Source organism: Cnephaeus nilssonii (assembly GCF_951640355.1).
Source record: "Cnephaeus nilssonii genome assembly, chromosome: 1".
Taxonomy (NCBI): domain Eukaryota; kingdom Metazoa; phylum Chordata; class Mammalia; order Chiroptera; family Vespertilionidae; genus Cnephaeus; species Cnephaeus nilssonii.
The window spans coordinates 96,240,117-96,265,116 of NC_137072.1; the positions used below are offsets into that span (position 1 = coordinate 96,240,117).

A 25,000-nucleotide genomic window follows, 5' to 3' on the forward strand; every position below is an offset into this window, starting at 1 on the left:
TATATTTTAGTAAAGTAGTACTCTTCTGTCCTTTCAATGGTTCATTGTCATTTAAATAAATAGTAATAAGAACAATAATGAACTAGAATTCTATCAGTACTAATTAAATTTTTTCAGATTTTATTCATGAAGAAAAGAAGGCAGCCTAAGTGTTTAACAGTAAGAATTTAGAGTACATCTACTGTGAAAGACTCTGTTGTATAACCTCTCATTTTATCAAATGATGAATAATTACTTTAAAATATATCTGGTGAAAATTGAGAAGCTAATAATGATGAATTTTTTCCATTATAATATTTATAAAAAATTAATTCTTATCATTTTCCTTATCTCTTTTCTGCTCCCTGTTCCCAGTTAATTTATAATTGTGATACAAAGGTTGAAACAAAATTATATCCATCAAATTGAAGCCAACATCTATGTTATTATTAAATACAACTTTGAGCAAAATGAGTTTTAGAAGTCCTCACATTAATTTGCCAGCACTGCATTCTAGACGTGAACGCTTACCGTGGCAGCAGAAAGGTCTTTCCGTTTCCATAGATATTCAAAAACTAGCTTGACTCTGAGATGCGACAGTCTGTTCCATGCTCCTATGTCTCTGTCTGGATCTATTTTCTTCGTCAGTTTATTTTGTTCATTAGATTCCACATCTGAGTGCAATCATGCAATACTTGTCTTTCTCTGACTGGCTTATTTCACTTAGCACAATACTCTCCAGGTCCCTCTATGCTGTCTCAATGGTTAAGAGATCCTTCTTTTTTTACTGCTGCATAGTATTCTGCAGTGTGAATGTACCACAGCTTTTTTATCCACTCATCTACTGATGGTCACTTAGGCTTCTTGGGATTTTCCATTTAATATTTTCAGACCACAGTTGACCATGGGTCACTGAAACCATGAAAAGTTAAACTGCTGATAAAGGGGCCTACTATTATCTTGCTGCTTCCTCCTCTCAATTATTATCATCATATATAATAAAAGGCCAATATGTAAATTGATCAAATGGTGGAACGACTGACCACCAGGGGCCAGATGCTCAACGCAGGAGCATCTGAGGGGCTCACGGCTGATGAGCACAGCGGCAGTGGTGGGAGCCTCTCCCACCTCCGCGGCAGCACCAAGGATGTCCGACTGCCAGCTTAGGCCCACTCCCCATCAGTCAGACATCCCCCAAGGGCTCCTGGACTGCAAGAGGGCACAGGCCGGTCTGAGGGATGCCCCCCACTCCCCAGGTGCATAAATTTCATGCACCGAGCCTCTAATCTATAATAATAAAAGGGTAATATGCTAATTAGACCAGACCTCATTCTGGACGTCCTTCCTGATGAAGCCAGGGCCCGAGGGAAGCCAGCCCGGGTCCCGGGTACCTGCGGACAGCCCAAGGGAAGCCCGGGTCCCGGGTGCTGGAGGGAAGTCAGTGCGGGCAGCAGTCGGGGAGGAAGGCCTATGTTTGCACGAATTTTCATGCATCGAGCCTCTAGTATTAGTGATAATTGACTCTTTCCAGTTACCCATTCAAGCCATGCTGTTTCATGCCACTGTATTTACTCAACTCTTTTCTTTCCCAAAAATTCCGTCCCCCACTCTCATTGGACCTTTTTCAATTTTTCCTTCTCTGACCTGGCAGATTATTATTAATTGATTCATCCCGAGTTTCCCCTAGAAAATCTGTATAGCTTCCCACCTCCAAAGGATGTCAGTTACATCAATATCGTGCTACTTCTGTTTCCTGTCCATTATTGTATTGTTATGCTCATGACACTAGAGCAATTGGCTCATTTTTCTATCTCATCAGGAGGGCCTTGAACACCTCGAGATCAGTCACCAAAACTTAGAAGACACTGTACTATTCTTTTAATATAGATTGTTTCACTTTTGTCTTTCCCAGACTTCAATCAGTGGCATATTCGTTAATGCCTGTGTCATATTTGTCTAACTTTAAACTAATACCTAACTTCTGTACATACTATTTATGTGATATTTTTATTTAAATTGACTTACATTTTACTCACTAAATTTACTTTAATGGAAACTTTGTATCATTACACTAAAGTAGAAAATTTAGCACTATGTTCTAAGTATACAAATTACACTTAAAAATAAATATAATGGGAGTTTGGCTTTAGCTAATGCACAGTAGGTAATCAGGACAAATCCTCCTACTGAAGACAAAAGGAAAAGCTAAACAAGATATTTTTAGAAGTTTGTTCCCATGCATTGGAGATCTATGAAAGCATAGAGAAATTTAAAAGGTAATATCTGAGAGGATATTGGAAAACCAGGGAGTTAACTCTTACATTTATAGCCACATTTTTTCTTAAAAATACTTGTTTCTGAGATGCTTAGAAGCCAAGTAGAGCTTTCAAAATTTTTGCATATCTAAAGAGAAAAAATAATGAATTTTTAGGACTTCACAAAGAGAGAGAGAGAGGCTAGTGAAAATGCATGCTTTTGGTCTGGACCCAAAAGACTATACTTAGAAAGCAAAAGTGAACTAGAAATATGCAGTCCTCACAAGGACTGAAGTCTGGTTCTGTTTCAAACTTTGAGTGGATTCATCCAGTGTCCCTAACCAGGCATCTGCCAAAATCAAGCATATATTTTCTGTAACAGGATAATATTATACTGATCCTCAAATTTTTCTCTATTTTGTTTCATATACAAAGGAGGGGTCGTAGATTGGTAATCAAAAGAAAAAACAGACAATAGTAAGAGAGTCATAGTTAGCAAGCATAGACTTTAAAATAATTATACTTATTTTTTAATATTTAAAATTATGCTTAAACAACTGAAATACAACTGAGATTTTAAGTAAGAATTGGGAAATAGATATAAGAAAATAGCCATACTGAAGCAAGCTGATAAAAAAGGATGGAAAATAGATATTTTGAATATAAATCTTATCAGATTAAAGAAATTCCCTTTTGTTCTTCCCAATTTTCAAAAATTTTTTGTTATAAATGGATATTGCCTTTAAACAAATGCCTGTTCTTCATCTATGAAGGTTATTATATTATTTTTCTCCTTTATATTATTTGAATTTTCATATTTTTTCTTTCTTCTGTCAGTTTTGATAAGTTGGGTTTTTTCCCCCTAGTAATTGTTTTCATGTTTACTAAATTTTCAAATTGATTTGCATTTGTAGGATACACTATTTGCAAACACTGATTTTAATTATTTGTACCTTCTCTTTTTTTTTTCTCATATCTATAATTTTTTTCTTTACATTTCCTTGGGATAATCTGCTGATGTTTCTTCTAATTTTTTAACTAAATTTGTTCTTTTATCACTTTCTGGACAATGCAAGAACCGTTGAATATTTAAACTATTTTAAGCCTCATCCAACTAGTTTGTGGTGGGTGTTTGAATATTCTATAGATTTGAAACCTCGAAAGACATTTCTTCCATTGTTTCATACAATTGGTATTTATTTTCAGGCATATTTACCCTTTCATGCTCTTTATTCCTTCCTGCATCTCTGAGCTTCAGTCTAAGATTCATTCTCCTGAGCTTCTCTCAAACGCTACTGGTATGATTACTCAAGAGTGTTCATTTTTTTAAAGGCCATTATCTCACCTCTTTTTTGAAGTGAAATAATTTGTGCTGAGTATACAATTCCATTTGTTTATTATTATTTTATAAGCCCTTTGAGAATTGTGGGGGAAGGGAGATAAAAAGGAGGGCCACTTGCCATGATGTATGGTAGGAGCATGCTGGGGAAGCCAAGAACAGCCAGGAGGCCTCCATGACTGGAGGGAACCAGCATGGCAGAGAATAGCAGGAAATGAGATGAGAGAAACATTTAGAATCTAAGTGTGTATGGTTGTAAGGATTTCTTAGTGTTCAGGTTTTTACTCTGAGTGGAGTACAAAATCACTAGGCCAGCCCTAGCTGGTGTGGCTCAGTGGGTAGAGCGTCGGCCTGAGGACTGAAAGGTCCCAGGTTTGATTTCAGTCAAGAGCACATGTACAGGTTGCGGGCTGGATCCCCAGTAGGGGGCATGCAGGAGGCAGCCGATCAATGATTCTCATCATGGATGTTTCTCTCTCTCCCTCTCCCTTCCTCTCTGAAATCAATAAAAAATATATATATATTTAAAAAAGAAAAGAAAAGCACTAGGCCGTTTTGAGCATTAATTTACTTATTTTATGTGCCAAATTATCTCTGTTTTATCTTCTGCACTTAGAATCGTTGGGGGGTGGTTTGAACACTGAGATTCCATTTAGGGATCATTGTAAGAATCTGTGCATAATTTGATGATGACTTGACTAAGTGATAGCAGTGGAAGTGGAGAAAGATGTTTAGATGAATGTATTTTTTAAGGTAGACCCAAGAGGTTTCCCTGATGGATTGAAATTTGGTGTGAGGAAAAGAAAAAAGTCACAAATAACTCTAAGGTTTTTACCTGAACAATAGGAAGAAGGGAATTTTTGATTACTTGGATGGTAAAGGAGTAGGTATTAGTTGGTATTTGGTTACAGTGACAACAGCACAAGGCCCTGCCTTCAGACAGGACAGGTACTGAAAGGTTGTTCTGTTCACACTATGAACAAATAATTGAGGCAAGAAATGCTCTCATATTTGCCAAATTGAAAGGGGAAAAAAGCAAACTCATTATAATTTCTATTTTTGCAATTTTTAAAAATTTGTCTCATCACTCCAGAATTAAAAAAAAAAAAAAAAAAAACCCTCTGGGGAGGAGTGAATAAGTGGAGCACAGAGGATTTTTAGGGCTGTGAAAATACTCTGTATGATACTGTAATGATGGGTATGTGTCATTATACATTTGTCCAAACCCATAGACTACACAAAACCAAGAGTGAATCCTAACATAAACTATGGACTTTAGCTGATTATGATGTATCAATGTAGGTTCATCAAATGCAACAAATGTACCACTCTGGTGGGAGATGTAAATGGAGGAGGTTATGCCTGTCTTAAGCAGCTCTGTTCTCTTAAAGCTCAGAACCGTATCTGACCAGGGTACTTTCTTCCTTGTCTATGTGTTCATCCTCACCTAAACCACAACCACCTCCTGAATCAACTACTTTTTTTTTTTTCTCACAATATAACCCCAATTCCTGTGTCTAACTGGTTAAGTGATGGTATTTCACTGAAGATCATTTAGAATTACAGTGTTCACATGATGAAGTTTTAATTCTAAACAAGTTTTATAGCTCTGTGGACTTCTAAAACAAAATGGGATACAATATTCTGTTTACAATGGTCAACCATTTCAGTCGGTTATAAAATACATCATGTGTAGTACTCTGGAAATATCCCGCCCAAATAAGTCTGACATAAAAGGGGTGAAAATTAACAAATCAGCTTCTTAGATCTCTTGAAAGTTATAGGAATGTATGTACTAATTGGTTTATAGAGATTAAATACGGCTTATCTAAATTTAAGGTTTTATAACTGAAAAATTTCCAAAGGAAAAAATAACTTTAATGCTTTAAATATGCTCATTATTTAAGGGGAAACATATTTGTGCTGTAAAAGTGAAGGGCTTTTGATTTAAATTAGTTTAATGGCTTTACAAGGTTTCAAAATAAGGGCTGTGAAGATATCCATTGCTTTTAAGTTATTTAATACATTTCAATAATTAATATACATATCTAACAAGAGAGAAATTTAATTAATACATTTAATCAAGGTGAATTCTTTGAAATTATACTGGCTGGATAATATGCTTTCTCTCTGATTTTATCAGAATGTAAAAATAATGCAATGTTAAAACAATACTAGGAAATACTCCAATTTATCCAAGACTTTGCTCAATTTCTTTATAGAAAGCCTAACTAATTGAAACTTTGTAAGCTTTCTATTCTGGTTTACTGGTCAGATAAACTAGCACTTGTGTCACTTATATTTCCAATTATAAAAATGAGAATATGTTTAACCATACTGATTTATAACAACTAAAGTTTTTAATAAACAGATTGATCTTAGTTTCAGATAGTGCTGTAAATTATGTGAACCTAGGGAGCAAGCCTACTCAAATCTTTTGCATAAATTCTAAAAAGTGCTTTATTTTTATGGAACTTTTTAATACCAACAGTGACTGTATTGTTTTTTAAAGAATGACTAATTTACTTTCTAAGGCCTCCAACTGACTTTAACTACTCAAAAGCCAGGCATAAATAATTTTTTATTAAAAAAAAAAGAAGAAGAAAATTCCTATGGAAATCATTCTCTCTAAATCAGAGAGCACAAAAAAAAACAGTTACCATAGAGTATTATATTCTTGCACATATGTATATATCTGCATATATATTTGCATATATGTGCATTTATATTGTATAAAGGTTAAATAAAATTGTTAACATTAATTTTATATATACACTAGAGGCCTAGTGCATGGATTTGTGCACCGGTGGGGTCTCTTCTGGCCTGCAGGGATCGGGCCGAAACCGGCTCTCTGACATTTCCTGAGGGGTCCTAGCTTGCGAGAGGGCACAGGCCAGGCCAAGGTGCATGATCGGGGCCAGGGAGGGACCGCAGGAGGGTTCCAGGGTGTGTCTGGCCCATCTCGCCCAGTCCCAATCAGCCAGACCCAACAACAAGCTAACCTACCGGTCAGAGCGTCTGCCCCCTGGTGGCCAGTGCACATCATAGCGACCGGTCAAACAGTCGAACAAATGGTTGGACACTTAGCATATTAGGCTTTTATTATATAGGATTGCCTTATATAGGAATCCTATCTAATAAAAGAGTAATATGCAAATTGACCATCACTCCAACACACAAGATGGCTGCCCCCATGTGGACACAAGATGGCCACGACAAGATGGCCAGGAGGGGAGGGCAGTTGGGAGGGACCAGGCCTACAAGGGAGGGCAGTTGGGGGCGATCAAGCCTGCAGGAGAGGGCAGTTAGGGTTGACCAGGCCAACAGAAGAGGGAAGTTGGGGGAGACTAGGCCTGCAGGGAAGGGCAGCTGGGAGGAACCCAGGCCTGCAGGGGAGAGCAGTTAGGGGTGACCAGGCCTTCAGGGAAGGGCAGTAAGGGGTGACCATGCCTGCAGGGGAGGGAAGTTAGGGGTGACCAGGCCAACAGAAGAGGGAAGTTGGGGGCGACTGGGCCTGCAGGGAAGGGCAGCTGGGAGGGACCCAGGCCTGCAGGGGAGGGCAGTTAGGGGTGACCAGGCCTGCAGGGGAGGGCAGTTAGGGGCAAATAGGCTGGCAGGGGAGCAGTTAGGCATCAATCAGGCTGGCAGGGGCGTGGTTAGGGGGTGATCAGGCTGGCAGGCAGAAGCGGTTAGGGGCAATCAGGAAGGCAGGCAGGCAAGCAATTGGGAGCCAGCAGTCCTGGATTGTGAGAGGGATCAGGCCTAAACGGGCAGTTGGACATCCCTCGAGGGGTCCCAGATTGGAGAGGGTGCAGGCTGGGCTGAGGGACACCACCACCCCCACCAACCCCGTACACGAATTTTGTGCACCGGGCCTCTAGTATTTAATAATATTTTAAGGCAAAAAATTAAAACTTTACAGTATGATTATTTTATGTTTAAATCTATTATATCATACCAAAAAGTTTTAAAAAAAAGTCATACATAATAGAAAGGAGAGAACTGATAGGTAAACAAAAATTGTGTAACCTTAGATTATGAAGTTAGCTTTCCCTTTGAGGGGAAAAAAGGATTATTATTTAGCATCTTCAGATTTTACTCAGAAAATCATAGCTTATTTTTCCCTTACTTATATCGACTTTTAATTCTCATGAGTCTACTTTTGTGTTTTCATGCTGTCTTTTACCATGCTCCTGGTTTATTTTAAATAGAGCAAGAAGAATTCTTTACTCTAAAGAGAACTAGAATTTTCAATGTGTATTATGGTAAACTTTGCATTTTTTAAATATATTAGTCTGAGTAATGAAGGAGCCAACCCACCAAATATTTTTTGACCAAAGCTTTTTAATAATGCATTTCCTAATTTTGACGCCAGATTCCTAAAAATAAAATTATTTTATCTTTTAAACCAAAACTATTATTGAAGTTTCTCAGGAGGCAACAAAGTAACCACAAAGATTAGTTCATCAAAGGAGGGGGGAAATGAGTTTGTGAGACATTCTTGAGATTTTATTTATTATTTTGTTAAAGCAACTTGAAATCTCTTTTGGTTATCAAATACAGGATTTTTGAAAATAGTATCTGAATTGAAAGAGGGGTCATCCTTCCAAAGTTAATGATATTGTTGATTTGAAAACTGGGCCCCATACACAGAGGGAAACGAAAGACCAAAGAAAGAGGAAGAGCATTCCAGGTTGGTAGGTGACCAGTTTAATAAGTAAGTGAACTTACATACAAGCGTTGTCTAGGTGACTGCATGACTGGTGGATCTATACCCACCTGCCAGAATCTTAAACGTTTATACAGAGGCCTTACCTGGGTACAGTCATGTATTCAGTCCAAATTGTCTCAGCAACACATTGCTCTCTCAAGGCTGTATCCTTGAAACAGGTCTTACTGTGGGAAGAGTGGGCAGAACATACATACCAAGGACAGGGGAGGGGAGAGGAGATTCTAATTACCTAGGTCCTGCTTACAGGTCAAGTCACAACCTCTCAACAGATATGTAAATAATGTGTCATTAATATATACATGTTTATGTAGTTTTCAGACCTAAAAGCATATTCATGCTCACATACAAAGACTGATACTACTAGTATGTCTGTAATTTGACTTTGAAAATGGTTTTGTTTCTACATTTAATTAACATAATAACAGCCTATTTTGTCCTCTTTCATTTCTGATTTTGTTTATTTGGGTCCTCTCTCTTTGCTTCTTGGTGAGCCTGGCTAGAGGTTCATCAATCCTGTTTATCCTTTCAAAGAACCAGCTCTTGGTTTTGTTGATCTTTTGTATTGTTACTTTGGTCTCTATGTCGTTTATCTCTGCTATGATCTTTATTATTTCCTTCCTTCTGCTTACACTGGGCTTTTCTTGTTGTTCTCTTTCTAACTCTTTGAGTTGTAGGGTTAGGTAATTTATTACCAATGTTTCTTGTTTTTTGCAGTAGGCTTGTAGAGCTATGAACTTCCCTCTCAAGACTGCTTTCGCTATGTCCCATAGATTTTGGATTGTTGTGTATTCATTGTCGTTTGTTGCCATGATGTTTTTTATTTCTTCTTTGATCTCTCTGGTAACCCAGTCATTGTTTAATAGCATGCTATTTAGTCTCCATGTGTTTGATTTTTTTGGATTGTTTTTATTGTAGTTGATTTCCAGTTGATTTCCATGTGTTTGATTTTTTTGGATTGTTTTTATTGTAGTTGATTTTATGCCACTGTGATCTGAGAAGATGCCTATTTTATACTAGGAAAGAAAGGAGGCACTAGCACTTAGAATATTGGGCAAGGTGTTGAATCAGGGACTTACCTGATACAAACACTCTAACATTCCAGGCTTCCTAAGCCTTTGGAAACCTTTCTCTAAAGCAGGGGTGGGGAACCTTTTTTCTACCAAGGGCCATTTGGATATTTGTAACATTATTCACTTAATGTTATTCACTTAATATAAATTCATGTTGCTATGAAAAAAAGCTCCTAGATTTATTGAATTTCGAATCCCACCTGTAATTGCCTGGGCATGACCAAACCAAATAATTTTGTGGGCTTATGTGGCCCACAGGCTGGACGTTCCCCACCCCTATTCTAAAGTATAGCTGGCATTTCAATTCCCTTTAGTAAAGCTGTTCTCTAGTCCACATTTCAGTCAATCAACCAAATGGTTAAAGCCTATTCCATCCCCTGAAGCTAAAACTTGAATCCAGAATCTCTCATAATTGACCCCATATCAATAAAATTATCCTACTCCAACAACATATTCTTCCACAATTATCCCAAACCTTTAAGATCCATTCTCACACACATTACCAAGATTTCTGTCTCTATAAATTGGCCCAGAAAAGAATAATAATAATACAGTTCTTTCAGTGTATAGTGAACCTCCTCTTGGGTTAAAATCTCTTCCTCAACATTTAGGGCCTTCTGTGAACTGAATCCAATGATAGGTTTAGAATCCAAAAGGGGCATTAAACAGTACATCCTTCAAAGAGTAAATAAGGCCTTGTCAGACAACTGCCTCAGGGAGGCCATAGTGATTTTTTTAGGCAAAGATGAAAGGACTGCTTTTCCTGGCAAAAAAAGACTTGGCAGAAATTAGAGGTTCAATATCCCCAGCTTTATCAGGAGCAACCTATATGACCCCATTCTAATTTTAAGGAACTCAATCCTTTCCAATAAATGCCCTCAATTTAGTAGCACCCTGGGAGGGAATTCAATTTGCATTTAATCTAGTCAACCACAGTATGCGACTCTGGGTTTGGTTCTCAGAAAGCATAGCCCTGAAACTAGATAAGAGTTTTTTCAGGGAATATGTTGAAGCTTTAAAGTGATTTATGCAGGGCTCATGCTGGGAATTTCAAGCCTAGAATTCATTCTTACTTTTTTCCATTTGTTCCAGCACAGGTAGGGCAACCAGTCGATCCCATTATACTAATTAGTTTGACTAAAATGTCCTAACATAGCAAATACATGGTCACCCAGAACCTCGCCTTCTATAGGTATTTGATTGGGAGTATTCAGTGGTAATGTTTTGCATACATCTGTTGCCACATCAAACCATGGACCATCTGTGCTCTCTTTACTAAGAGCAATAGAGTCACTGGTAACTTTAAATCTATCAACTAGAGAATCAATTCCAGAAAACCCAGAACCAATTCAGAAAATTCATCCTTCAGATTCTGTTCCTCTCACCTCACCAAAATTTGTATCAGTTAGGACTCACCCAAAGAAGCAGAACCAGTAAAAGGTGTGAAATACTAAATATATTGTAAGAAGTGTGTTTATGTAGTTGTCAGGTCTGATAAAGTTGTCAGGTCATCAAGTCCAAAATCTGTTGGACATGATGTTAGGAAGGGCAACCTGGAATTCTTAGGCACATGCTAAAGCTGCAATCTGCAGGTAGAGCTGCTTCTAATTCAGGGATGCCTCAGCTCTGCTCTTAAGGCCTTTCAACAGAATGAATCTAATCCATTCATGCTATCTAGAATAATCTTCTTTAAATTAAACTGATTATGGACTTTCATCAGATCTACAAAATACCTTCAAGCAACACCTAGATTAGCATTTGATGTATAACTTGGGACTATAGCCTAGCCACGTTGGCACATTAAAAGACTACCATATGCTTCTGTATTTTTTGAGATAGAGCAGGTTCTACTTTTGTAATTAAAAATCATAAATATGATGAAGAAGGTGCCAAAAGCTAAGAAGGAAGCCCCTGCACCTCCCAAAGTCGAAGCCAAAGCAAAGGCTTTGAAGGCAAAGAAAGCAGTGTTGCAAGGCATCCATAGACACAAAAATAAAGAAGATCCACACATCACCCACCTCCCGAAGGCCAAAGACACTAAGGCTCTGAAGGCAGCCTAAATATCCTCAGAAAAGCGCACCCAGGAGAAACAAGCTTGACCACTATGCCATCATCAAATTCCCCCTGACTTCAGAGTCAGCCATGAAGAAGATAGAAGACAATAATACACTTGTGTTCATTGTGGACGTCAAGGCCAACAAGCACCAGATCAAACAGGCTGTGAAGAAGCTCTATGGCATTGATGTGGCCAAGGTCAACACCCTGATCAGGCCTGATGGAGAGAAGAAGGCATATGTTCAACTGGCTCCTGACTATGATGCTTTGGATGTTGCCAACAAAATTGGTATCCTCTAAACTGAGTCCAGCTGCCTAATTCTAAATATAAAAATGTTGCACTGAAAAAATATAAAAATAAAAACCATAAATGTATGATTGAAAACTTTTCTATTTAAATGATAGCAGATATGTTTATACTGAAGATTTTTTTCTTCTTTGTACTTAGGCAACAACATAATTGAATCTCTTTTCCTCCGTTCATTGACCTTCTTTCATATTTGGCCCATACCCCCTGCATTTGAGCTATCAAAGACTAATGATGTAATACATGTAACAGTTCTTGGATGGTAATTCCAAATTAATACAGCTTCCAAAGGTAGTTTTCTTTTCCTAAAATGAGAGGCTATACCCTGAGAGAATTTTACTTTTAAATCCCAGTAGCTCCATCATCTTCTATCACATCAAAACCACTAGTCATCCTTTATGATATTCTGAATTTTTAATTTTAAGTGAATAAAAATTACACAATGACTATTGGTTAATGAAATAAAAGACATTATTAATTTTCAAATAAAAAGGGAGACACTTTGCCCTAGTTTCTTAAACAGTGCAGGGATAATCTAGTTCTACACAGTTTAATATTCTGTAATCTTGTTTAGTCTCTGTTATGTTCCTAAATAGTTAAGCAGAAAGATTTTAACCTACTATTTCCATTCACATAAATTCATTTTCCAGGAAATCTCTATGCTAACCAGTGAACCAGCAATTTTGGTGTCTTTGGCAACAAAACAGGTCTTTTCAATAAAGACCCTAGAGAAATTCATCTGTGTTTGGAACACATATTTATCTCAATTATTTTTTTCAAAATAAAAACAGACTCCTAATTAAATCACACTGGAAATAAACCTGTCAAAAGTGTAACGAGAACCGAATCACATTTCAAAGAATACATAATTTTAAAATAGGAGGAAGATGTTGCATAGGAATTAACACAAAGGACCCACTAATTTGTTTTTCCTGAGTTCTAAGTAAGTAACATTTTTCTCCTAAGCTAACATTTTGTGATTTCTGTGCTGTTTTCTTTATCATCTTCATCAAGAACTGAAAGTATGTAATGTACAACATGCTAACTACATTTAATAATAGTGTATTATATATTTGAAAGTTGCTGAGAGTAGATTTTAAATGTTCTCACCAGAAAAAGGGTTAACTGTGAGGTGATGAATTTGTTAATTACCTTGATCTTGGTAATATTTCCATGATGTCATCATGTTGTAGACGTTAAATATATACAATTATATTTGTCAATATGCCTCATAAAGTTAGGAAAAAAACTCAATGAAAAAGTTGTCTTATGTCGAGTTGCTTCCTTAGAATTGTTGCCTTAAAGGAAACCAATACACTTGACTTCAGAGAAGTTGGGGAAGGATATTATGTGCCTTTGGAGTATTTGTCCTCTCAGTCTGAGAGACGTGGGTGGAACTTCCTGCCCAAGAATGGTCTGAGGAGATCAGAGCGACTATCGGTGAGGAGTTATCTCATTTGTCTCTCTAAAATAGAAGATTCCCAGGATGGGTGGGGTGGATCAGGATATTTACATAATTTTTTATAGTTGACAAGGCACTTCCTTCAATTATCTTATTTAATCATCTAATCCTCATAATAACCCAATAAATTAGGTACTAGGTACTATTGCCTCTATTTTTAAAAGGAAGAATTTGAATCTTTGCAAAATGAAGTTCCTCACCCAACTTCACACAGCATTTAGCTTCATTTCTAACTCACAGGTTTTTCTATTAGAATGACTTTCTCTCCCAGATGATATATCATGTGTAATGCTTCTATGTCAGTCTGCTAGGAGACCATAACAATATCATAGACGAGTTGCCTTCAACAATAGAAATTTACTTTTACATAGTTCTAGAGGCTAGAAGTCCAAGATCAATGTAAAGAGAGGCCCAGAGAGATAAATTAACCTATTAACATAAACAATCAAGCAATGGTAGAATTGGGACTAGAACTGTTTTCTGATGTTCATTGCAGTGCTCTTTCCATTAAATAATCATGTGTTATGATACTATTATTCATATACGGTTTCACTATGGAACACATAAGACAGAAAGTAGATTCAAACTCACCAATTTGGAGGGGACTTCCAAGGAAACCAGTGAATTGATCTAAGCCAACGTGGCCCCCCATGATTGCTGGCTTTATTTTGGTATCATAGCCTCAATCTTTATAGGTAGTTGAATGCTAAGAGCTTTCTTCCAGAGATCTTGCAGGTATCAAAAGCAATCATTAGAATACATTCTATACACATGCAAGTGTTTATTAGCAAACCAGACTAAGGAAATCATGCAACCTATTCCCTTAAGCTCAAGGAAATCCCAGCTCTCTCTCCTTTTAAAAAACTTTGCCCATGCTTGGCATGAAAACTTCTCTAGAAGAAAATGTGACAATATGCTAGAGACAGGAGTCTTCTCATGTACTTGTAAGCAATAGGCAACCATATTCTTTCAAATTAGTGAATGAATAGTAGACTCTTTGGGAATAAAAATTCAAGAATTATCAGAATCAAATGGACTGCTGGTCTTGCTATTCATATAAGGGACAGTATTTCTATAGTGTTTCTAACTAATTCATAAGTCTTGGCCACCACTCACTTTATTTATTAAGTCATTTTTGTAACATCTCTTATGCTGGGTAAATACCTTGGGTTTTGATTAGAGATAAATAAAGCTCAGGCCTCCTGACAATATCTGCAACCTCAACAACCTCTTTCTTCATCACTCACTCAGTTCTTAACCCCGCTAGCTTTCTTACTCTTTCTTGAATGTGCTAGAATCATTCATATATCTATGATGGTTCTGTTTTAATGGAGAACCCTGCTACATCTCTATCTGTCCCCAAACTTTGGACAACTGTTAAGTGATATATACCTATAAGATATTACTCTTACACTACTTGTATCTCTTTGGGACAACCTCCAGTTACATCAGTGATGGGCAACCTTTTGAGCTTGGTGTGTCAAACTTCGCCAAAAAACTAGGGTAGTGTGTCACTTTGAGGAAAAAATATTATTTCGCAAATGTTTCATCCTCAGGAGCAGCAAATGTTTCATCCTCAGCCTGCAGCTGCCTCAGCGGCCGCGTGTCGTCAGAAATGGCTACGCGTGTCAGTGCTGACACGCATGTCATAGGTTCGCCATCACTGAGTTACATTATACTATGAACTACTAGAGGAGCCCAATAGCCAATTACTTCAAGAAAAAGGCTACAGTGATGAATTTTGATCACCAGAGGGCACCACTGGTTCATTAATGGGTTCTTTAATGCTAATATATTTTATTACTTGATACATATATAAGGTTCCTTCACTTATTCAAAGAGCATTTACTGATCACATGGTATGGACCAAGCAATGTTCTATATCCTGGGGGATACAGAAATGAATAAACAAAATAAGATCTCTATTACTAAGCTTGTTTAAAAACAAATAGAAAGAAATCCCATGTTCATAGATTATAATTCTTAATATTATTAAAATGTCTCTACTACCCAAAGCAATGTATAGATTTCATGCAATCCCAATCAAAATCACAATGACATTTTTTACCAAAAAATAAAAATAAAATCTAAATTTCATATGGAACCACAAAGTATCAGGGATAATTAAATAAATATTAAGAAAGAAAAATCCACAACTGATCTTTGACAATGGTGTCAAGAATACACAATGGGAAGAGGATAGATAGTCTCTTTAAGAAATGGGGTTGGGAAAACTAAATATCCACATTCAAAAGACAAATTGGGCCCATACAAAAAACAAACACAACAAAACAACTCAAAAGGGATTAAAGACTTAAACATATGATCTGAAACTTTAAAACTCCTAGAAGAAAACATGAAGGAAAGCTTCATGACATTGGTCTTGGCAATGGCTTCATTGACATGACAACAAAAATAAGCAACTTAAGGAAGATGAGTCTAATCACGAAAAGGGTTTGGTATAGAATAGTGGTTGCCTAGGAAAATATAGTTTTTTTTCTTCATCATAATATGTATGCTAATCTGATACCTGATTTGGAGTAACCTCATCCTTCCAAAAGCCCCAAGATCAATCTAGAGCTGTAAGACTTAGGACAAGACCTGGAATGTTGCTTGCCAAAACAAAGTTAATCTCGTTGGATTTAATTAGGATGAGACAAACTCTGGGCCCATAATCTATACTAATAATATCTATACTAATAATAGAGGAATATGCAAATTGTCCATTACGCCGTCACATAATGACCAAATCAGCAGGCTGCGTCTCGCCCCCTGCGCCGGCCCTGGGTAGGAGCCCAAATCCTAGCCTACCTAAAATGTGGCTGTGTGCCATCAGTAAGAAAGGGACATCCCACATTTCCCTGGGGCATCTAAGTCACTGACCTAGAGAATCAGGGTTTCAGATAAGGTGACACAGCATTCCACTGCTATCTTGACTTTGTGGTTTCCAAGGAAACAGCCAGAAGGGATGATAAACCCTCCACAAATGGCTCAGCTGGCGCCTGTATAAGTGGTGGCTTCATTTAAATCAAGCCTTTCCCGCAGTGAATGACCCAACCCTCTGTGGATCAGGCAGGTTCCTGTGGAGCGCATTCTCCACGCAATACAACGGGGGCCCCAGTTTCATCCCCGGTGATCTCATGATCGTTAGCTTGGGGCAGGGGGAAGGAAGGGAAAAGGCATCACGCAGGACAGCTTGGGTGAGCAAGCAGAAGGAAACCATGTCTGGCAGACAACTCCCCTGCCACCCCCTTCAACACGTAAGAAGAATCAAACAAACCAATACAAATACCCCTCCCCTGCCCTGGGAGGGATCCAGGACTGAGGGGCATCCCACCCAGGCATTGTGTACCTGCTTCCTACCCCCTTCATCCTCCCACTTCCCTAATCTATCACCGATGGATTTCATGTAACCCACTTAACGTCTCCTCCTTTAATGTAAGGTATAAAACTAAGTGAAAAACCACTATTCTCCAGAGCATTATTCCAATCCATTGAGATTCTGCTTCCCGGCAATAGTTGACAGTTTGGCTCAAATAAACTCACAAAAATTCTTTAAAGGCTTGAATATGTTTACGTTAATATAACAAAAGGACTTATAAGGGCAGAAGAAGAAGACCAAATAGTGGCAAATATAGAAATAAGGAAAATAAAATTCGTGCATGCTATTATTTCGTACAAGGAGTGATCATCTGTTGAAGAGCTCCTCAGTGCCAAATACTGGATTACACTCTGAAAATGAAAAAAATGCAACACAAGAAAACACTAATAATATTGGCATCTTATCTTTAGGATGTTCTGGGTTTGATGAAAGGAAGACATGTAACAGTAGTTACAATGCAACATGGTAAATTCTATAATCTAAGAAAATACAGTCTAAGGTCAGGTGTGAGGAGAGACTGAAATGGAGAATAGTAAATAGAGCAGCTGTCGCCAACCTTTCGGACCTCACGGACCACCAGTAGTTTGAGGACCACCAGTTGGGGACTGCTGGAATAGAGGGTAGTAACTACCAATATTTTTGTCTTTTCAGTATAGCTTCCCCCTCCTTTCTCTGGTGACCAAACTCCTCTTTCCTGGGGAAAGTTATTTCATGTGTTTTTATGGAGCTATATGAATATTCCTGTGGCTCAGATCTAGTCAAATTAGGTCAGTAATGATCTTGTGATCCAAGCCAGGCCTTTCTGTGTATTTTCCTTCAAGGACTGTTGAGAAAGATTATCCTTCCTCTGAGGCCAGTAAGCTTGACAGATGGGGGCATGGCTTCTGTGGACATTTGGTAAGCCAATGGAACAGAAAGGATGGGAGAGACAGAATTTGAAGGAGCCCCAGGATCTAGTCCTGCTGAAAATCAGCTACACATCATATCCCGGAAATCTCATGTGAGGCTTTTTTTTTTTTTTTCCACTTGCATGTAAAAATAATTCTGGTTTTTACAAAGGATATCATATATTATAGCCAGTTGGTATTGTCAATGTAAGAAACTTCCAAATCTGTAAGGATTTTTAAGAGTTTATTTGAGACAAACTGATGACAACTGCTAGGAAGTAAAATCTCAATGGATTGAGAAAATGCTCTAGAGAAGGGCAGTGTTGCACCTTATTTTGTGCATTACAATCAAAAGAGAAGGGGTTCATGAAATGCATTGGTGATAGATTAGGGAGGTGGGAGAAAGCAAAGTGGAGAAATCTCCAGGACTCGATAAAGAGTAAAATGAACAGACACAGACTTCTTTTACATTTGTAATTATAGGATAGTTAACATAATAATAACAATGAGGGAATTTGTGGTCTCTGCTCAGGTAAGGGTGGTTGTGCTTTGAGGGGTCCAGAAAAAAGAAAATTACTTTGATATTCCAAAGATATGTTATCATAGATGCAAAAAAAAAAGACTACAGAGAGACTAAGTTAAGGTAAAGATTGACCCCTATTAGGCAAAAATACCAGACTAGGACATCACTACTTGCCATGAATTGCTTTTAGTTTTTTGTTTTTTGTTGTGTGTTTTGTTTTTTTTTGGTGTGTGTGTGTGTGTTTCTTTTGTTGTTGTTGTTAATCCTCACCCAAGGATATTTTCCCATTGATTTTTAGAAAGAGTGGAAAGGAGGTGGGGGGGAGACAGAGAGAGAAACATTGATGTGAGAGAGACCCATAGATTGGTTGTCTCCCACACACGCCCCCACTAGGGCCAGGAATTGAGCCTGCAATCAAGGTAAGTGTAAGGTGACCAGACGTCCCGCTTTTGGCGGGACAGTCCCGATTTTTAACAATTTGTCCCGTGTCCTGTGGCGTTTTAAAAAAGTCCCGATTTTTGGAAAGAATGCACAACAAGCTAGGGAACGGCGGGAGAACGGGAAGGGAATATACGGTTTTCGGCGGCCATGTGGCTATTTAGCCAGGATATGAGTTTTATATTATTTTTGTTAATTTTATAATGTTAAACTTTAATAATAACAAATAATTGTTGAGAACTGATTATCGAGAACTGCTTATCAAAGTTCGCATTGTTGATCAGTTGTTAGAATTCGACCACCATTGTTTGGACTTAATGAACAATGGCATTTTTTGGGATTGGCAACGACGAAAACATTTTGTAACTGTCTCTCAGACGATACACATCGTACTGCGTGCTAGTAAGCTAGTTAAACAAGTGATGTCATTACAAATCAGCTATTCAGATAATTTAGGTAAGTAATTTATTTCTTTCATAAGTACATAATTTTTCTTGAATTTAGCAGACAGTCCTCCTATTATATTTTATAGTGGCGGCAAAAAGTCTAGCGCCGGCCTTGAAAGTGACACTTACAACTTACGTTACGCCAAATTCATGACCTTTTAAACACGACAGCAATCTACTAAAAAAAATTCACTCAAATGAGAAATATGCCAAAGAATAAAATAATACTATACATAATTTTTTTTATTTATTATATTTGTAAATTGTACTTATGTTGAAATTTAAAAATATATATTACAATACTATTTTTGCGTTCTATGAAAATTTTTGTTGCTCCATATAGACCAAATTTTTAATCAAGAACACCACCCACCCCCCAACCCCGGTCAATGGTGTTCCGCTTTACCAATGTTAAAATCTGGTCACCTTAGGTAAGTGCCCTTGACCTGAATTGAATCAGGGACCCTTCAGTCCGAGGCCAATGCTCTATCCACTGAGCCAAACCAACGAGGGCTGGTTAGGAATTTTAATTTCACACCATCCTATGTGGTTACTTTTGGTCTCTCAGTTTGGAAGGTGGTCATGCTGGCCTCTCCTGAGCCTGTCAGGTTTATCATGTGGCCTCCTTTTTCACCTACAGTATCTACATAAAAACAAAAACAAAAACAAACAAAAACATTTTGAATTTTGATCTTGAATATTTTGTTAAAGAATAATAAAGTCATAATTTCTCCATTCAAAGGCAGACATGTTTAATGAATTCTGATTTGTTTATTTTTTTTCTGCATTGTTGTTAAAATATAGCTAAAGTAGTTCAGAAACAAAAGAGAAAAGCAAGTTTATGAGCTATCAGACTACAGGACTTCTGAGATTATTCAACCAACACAATGGCTTGTGTTTGATTTTAAGATCATGAATCTGGTATCAGGATAAAAATACATACAGGAAATAAGGTGGATTAGTGAGTGAGTGGAGAGAGACTAATTTAAAATTCATTGTAAAATTTACCCATTACCGACTTAGGACACTACACTTTCATTTATAAGTGTATCTTGATAGACTTGCACAAAATGAAAGTGAATTTATGACTGTTTAGCTCCCAGCAAAAAACAGTTGGAGTTGACAAGTTCATTTTTAATATCTGATTTGAAAATCTTGGTCACAGCGGTAGCAAGTTAAGATGCAAATTACCTTTTTCAGGCCATAGGAGAGGTGCACATTTTAATTGCATTTTCCATGAATAGCAATTATAAAGTCCCCTACTGGATAGAAAGAGGCATCATTGTTTCACAGCTGAATTTTACTCTGGATGGTTTTGGAGGAAGTCTTAATGATCTTCTCTTTTGTCTTGTTTTGTTCTCCAGTTGCATTAACAATCTCCCCTGCTGCATCAGGGTATTGTCAAGAAGGACTAGCAGGAAATGAGCTTTTTAAAAGCAGTCAGTTAGTTTCAAATGAGACAAAGTGAATGGGTTCCATGTGACTTGGGATCAGAGCTGAATGCCTAGATAAAGGCACTTCCCTCAAGGACACCTGCCCAGAAAACAATGAGCTTGGGTTTGTATTTAAATGCAATCCACAGATTTCTCCTCTAAGACATATCAGTGAGACTGAACAAAAAATTAAATCCCTCCTCCTGTGACCAATCAAGGACAACCAGCTTTTCTCCTGATGTAGCTGTAGCTCTTCACAGCTACATGGTCAACTCTTAAGATAAACAAAGAAGCTTTAAACAATGCTGTTACCAACTCTATTACTGTTGTAATGAATTACCATATTCTCTCTCTGGGAGACCCAGAGGCCCACATGTGATAGGCTCCCATCTCCTGTCTGATGCTTTCCCCATAAGACAATAATCATACAGATGCATAAGCGTTTGCTAAGAAAAGAGCAGTAGAAGGAAAAATGGCATTGGGGATTAAAATTTGAAAGGGGAAAGACTACCTTATTCCTTTCATGATGACACTGATGAGATTTTAGACTGAAGGTCCCAAAGCAATATCAAGAGAAGTTACAGGATGGGAGGTGAGGACCAGTGGCTCAGGTCCAGGGCCCAAGGCTAGCATGTTATATACTGTGGTAGACAGTTAGACAGACATGAGCAGAGAAAAGACAATGGGCCAGGTACAGAAGGCCCTCAAGGCAGAAAGCCCTAGGTGCCTAGCAATGGACAATTGGAGGGTAGGACCTTGTTCCCAAGGTGACCTTTCCTCCACTGGCATATCGCTGGTCATGCAGTTTGGACCCCCTGACCTTTCACATCATTGGCCATGCGGTTTGGATGACCTGACTTTGTCCTCCCTAAAGATAACATCTAGGCCTCAGCTGTGTTTCAGTTCCAGGCTCAGAAAAGCAGCAAAACCAGACAAATTATGCCACAGCTGACCTCAGGACCAGCTGCATTGAATAATAACCCCTGCCCTGGCACCAACCAATCAGTGGAGACCCCCAACCCTGAAAGCACACACCTTGGAAGCTGCTGAATATTCTATTGAAATCTTCCCCTGGGACCTCCCCTAAAATCTCCACCCTTAAAACCCATAGGATGGAGGACCCAGTAAGCGCTCCTTCCTGGGAGCACCCCTTCCTCCAACCAAACCTGCCGGATGGCAATTCCAGCGTGTCAGCAGGGCTGAATCATCTGAGACTGCTAAAATGCATCTCCTCCAAACCTGAATAGGACATTTCCCCCAAACCTGAATAGGATTGTCTGCTGCCAGACAGCTCAGGGCATTTTATTGCCTCCTGTTGGCCAAACACCTGAACAGCTGTAGGCTATTCCCCAAACTGACAATGCTTCTGTACCCTACCCTTTGAAACCTTACCCTTTGAAGTGTATGTCTCCACCTTGCCTTAGGACAAATTGTGTTAATAAAAGCAGGGTCCTGAGTCAAGGGGTAGTCTTCTAGCTCCTTTAGCTGAAGATCCTCTGACCCCCAATGCCTTATAAAATTATCTTTCATCTTTGGACTTCTTAATCATCTATGCATCAGCCCCTTTCTCCAGATTGCTGAACCCTTCGTGAGGCTGGGACAAGAACCCCGGCACCAACCCACCCATCACCTTTACCTTCCTCATTTCTAAGCTCCAAGGTGCCCTTCCTTTACCTCTATAACTTGTTTCCTAGGCCCATTTCTTCTACAAATTACCTCTCCTAGCCAGAACTCAAGTACTGAGGTTGTTGAGCTCAGGTCCAGTCTGACCCACCAGTCTAATACCTGGTGCCGTTCCCGCTGTATACAACAGTACCTGTGTAGTCCCATCCTTGCTGAGCTGGTCACCACAGTGGTAGCTGGGAAAAGAGACAAGTGAGGCTGAGAGACTCCAAACAGTGCCAAAAAGTGTCTGATAAATAGTGACTAATAGTAAACTTTGAGTTACACTTGTAGATAACCAGTGCAGAGAATTTATGCATTTTGTATATTAACTCCATTTGTTTTTTTATTTAATTTTGGTGCTTCCCCATACTTACTCAATCTTTTTTTCTTTGCCTTGAAGCAAACAGGACTTTGCAATTATAACTAAATTTATAACCAAAAGAAAAAGAGTATTGCCGAAACCGGTTTGACTCCGTGGATAGAGCGTTGGCCTGCGGACTGAAAGGTCCCAGGTTCAATTCCGGTCAAGGGCATGTACCTTGGTTGTGGGCACATCCCCAGTAGGGGGTGTGCAGGAGGCAGCTGGTCGATGTTTCTCTCTCATCGATGTTTCTAGCTCTCTATCCCTCTCCCTTCCTCTCTGTGAAAAATCAATAAAATATATTAAAAAAGAAAGAAAGAAAAAGAGTATTGATAGATGCTATACCATATTCATTGTTTAAAGGACAGGAAAAATTCAAACTGCAAAACAAAGAGGAAATTTTACGTTTTGGTATATCTGAGATAGTTGGAATTTTACCAATACAAACCTCTGGCATCAGGAGCTTCCTTCCCTTCCTATAATCAAAGACATTTACTATATTGAAAATACCTTTTAGTTTTTACCCTTATATCTCATTTCTATTTTAGGTCATCTTAATTCATTAATTATTTCATTATTTCTGGAATGAAAACAAAGAAATTTTTGGATATTTAGAGTATATGTGTGTATGTACATAGAGGTTATGAATGCATACATATATGTAGAGAGAGGGAACACATATGCATATGGGAGGATTATATAAACTTTATATATAATAAAACATGAAGATGATGTTGCTGTCAATACTCTAATTGGTCTAATGCACGTCTTAACATATTACAGTAAACAGAAAGTCAGTGCCACTTCAGTAATGGTACTGTTCTCATTAACAGTGATCCAGAGGAGAAATTACATTTTATCAATTTAGTCTGCAGCTTATTCCTGGGAAATGTAAGTCATTACTCTGTGTTATATTTGCATATTTAAATATTTATGATCAGTTTCTAAATATTTATACTTCTGTAGATTAACAGTAAATGAAAACCTGCTATTAATGCGTACTCCAATTGAACAATTTTAGCTGAATAAATGGTGAGTGATAGGTGCCAGGTTTCTCATTGGTGTAGTGGGAGGTTACAGATAAGCAAGGGGAGGAGGCTAGAATGAACCACGTGGTAGTGGGTTAGATTGGATATATTAATGTGAACTGATGTAGCTTAAGATAGATTCCAAAGCTGGAATATGGAAATATATGTAGATATGCGTACATGCCTAGGATGGTTGCTTTGTCAGCTGAAAGGGCCTACAAACAACTCTATAGTGATGAGCACATCTGGTGCCCTGATCTTAGTTGCTAATTCCGTTCTCCAGGGAATAGAACCTGGGCTCCTCAGATCCTTGAAGGAAAGGTTGATATTATACTGGGACAGGAATTATAAAAGATAAGGCTAGAGCATTTTGTGATGTCAGAAAGTAAGGAAGTAATAAAAAATGTTTTAATAAAAATAAAACTATGTTGATGGGAGTATGTTAAAAGGACATAGGAGCCAAATGAAAGAGCTCCAAATGGCCAAAGCTAAACAACAAAGTAAAGTAGCATTGGATTTTAACCTAAAGCATAAAGTAAGTGCCAATGAGTTCATATTAATATAAATAAATAAGGTAGACTAGAATTCCCCTCTCTTTAAGTGTGTATCGCACATAGCAGCTGTGAATGGGTGAATTGTGTCCTCTTCAAACTCCATATGTGAAGTCCTAGCAGTACCTCAGAACTTGACTTTATTTAGGTTAGGGTCATTGCAGATGTAATTAGTTAAGATGAGGCCATACTGGAGTAGCATGGGCCCTTAATCCAATAAGACTAGTATCTTTACAAAACAGAGAGGTTTGGACACAGATATAAGCACAGGGAGAACGCCTAGTGTCTATGAAGGCAGAGATCTAGGTGATGTGCATACAAATCAAAGAACTCCAAAGATGTCAGCAAACCACTGGGAGCTTGGAGAAAGCATGGAGCAGATTCCCCCTTATCACCCTCAGAAGGAGCCAACTCTATCTACATCTTGATCTTAGATGTTCTTGCCTTCAGAACCGTGAGATAATACATTTCTGATGTTTAAGACAGCCAGTTGGTGGTACTTTGTTATGGCAGCCCCAGAAAACTAATGCAGTGACTTCCTTTCAAATAATAGAGTATGGAAAGAGAAAAAAAAATGAGTGACTTGACAGTGGAGAAACAAACACTATCTCAGCCAGATGGTCAGGGTTAACATCAACAATGAAGAGCAGCATTGATAGCATGTACCTTAATTTGATGTGCTGAAAAGAACACTGTACCTCTGTGGGTTTCCTCACAAAAACCCATAACCCCAGTCCAATTGTAAGAAAAATATCAGACAAATCCCAATTGAGGAACATTCTACAAAGCACTGGACCAGAACTCCCCAAAACTATAATCAAAATCAAAGAAAGTCTTAGGGACTGTCACAACCAAGAGGAGCCTAAGGAGGCATCTCAATTAAATGTAATATGATGTCCCGGATAGGGTCCAAGAACAGAAAAGAGAGAGACTGGGTTAAAAGTAAGGAAATCTGAGTAAATTAAATACCTTATTTAATATGTCACTATTGGTTGATAATGCATCATATAAAATGTTGATAATAGGGGAAAATAAGAATTCTCTGTGTTCTCAATTTTTATATAAATCCCAAACTGTTTAATAATGA

General features: G+C 38.1%; 1 pseudogene across 1 annotated transcript; it reads left to right on the plus strand.

Moving 5' to 3' along the window:
• The first annotated feature begins 11,252 nt into the window (after positions 1-11,252).
• Positions 11,253-11,730, plus strand: LOC307095255 (large ribosomal subunit protein uL23-like; annotated as a pseudogene). The gene has a single exon. The product of its transcript is annotated as a large ribosomal subunit protein uL23-like (transcript).
• The last annotated feature ends 13,270 nt before the right edge of the window (positions 11,731-25,000 follow it).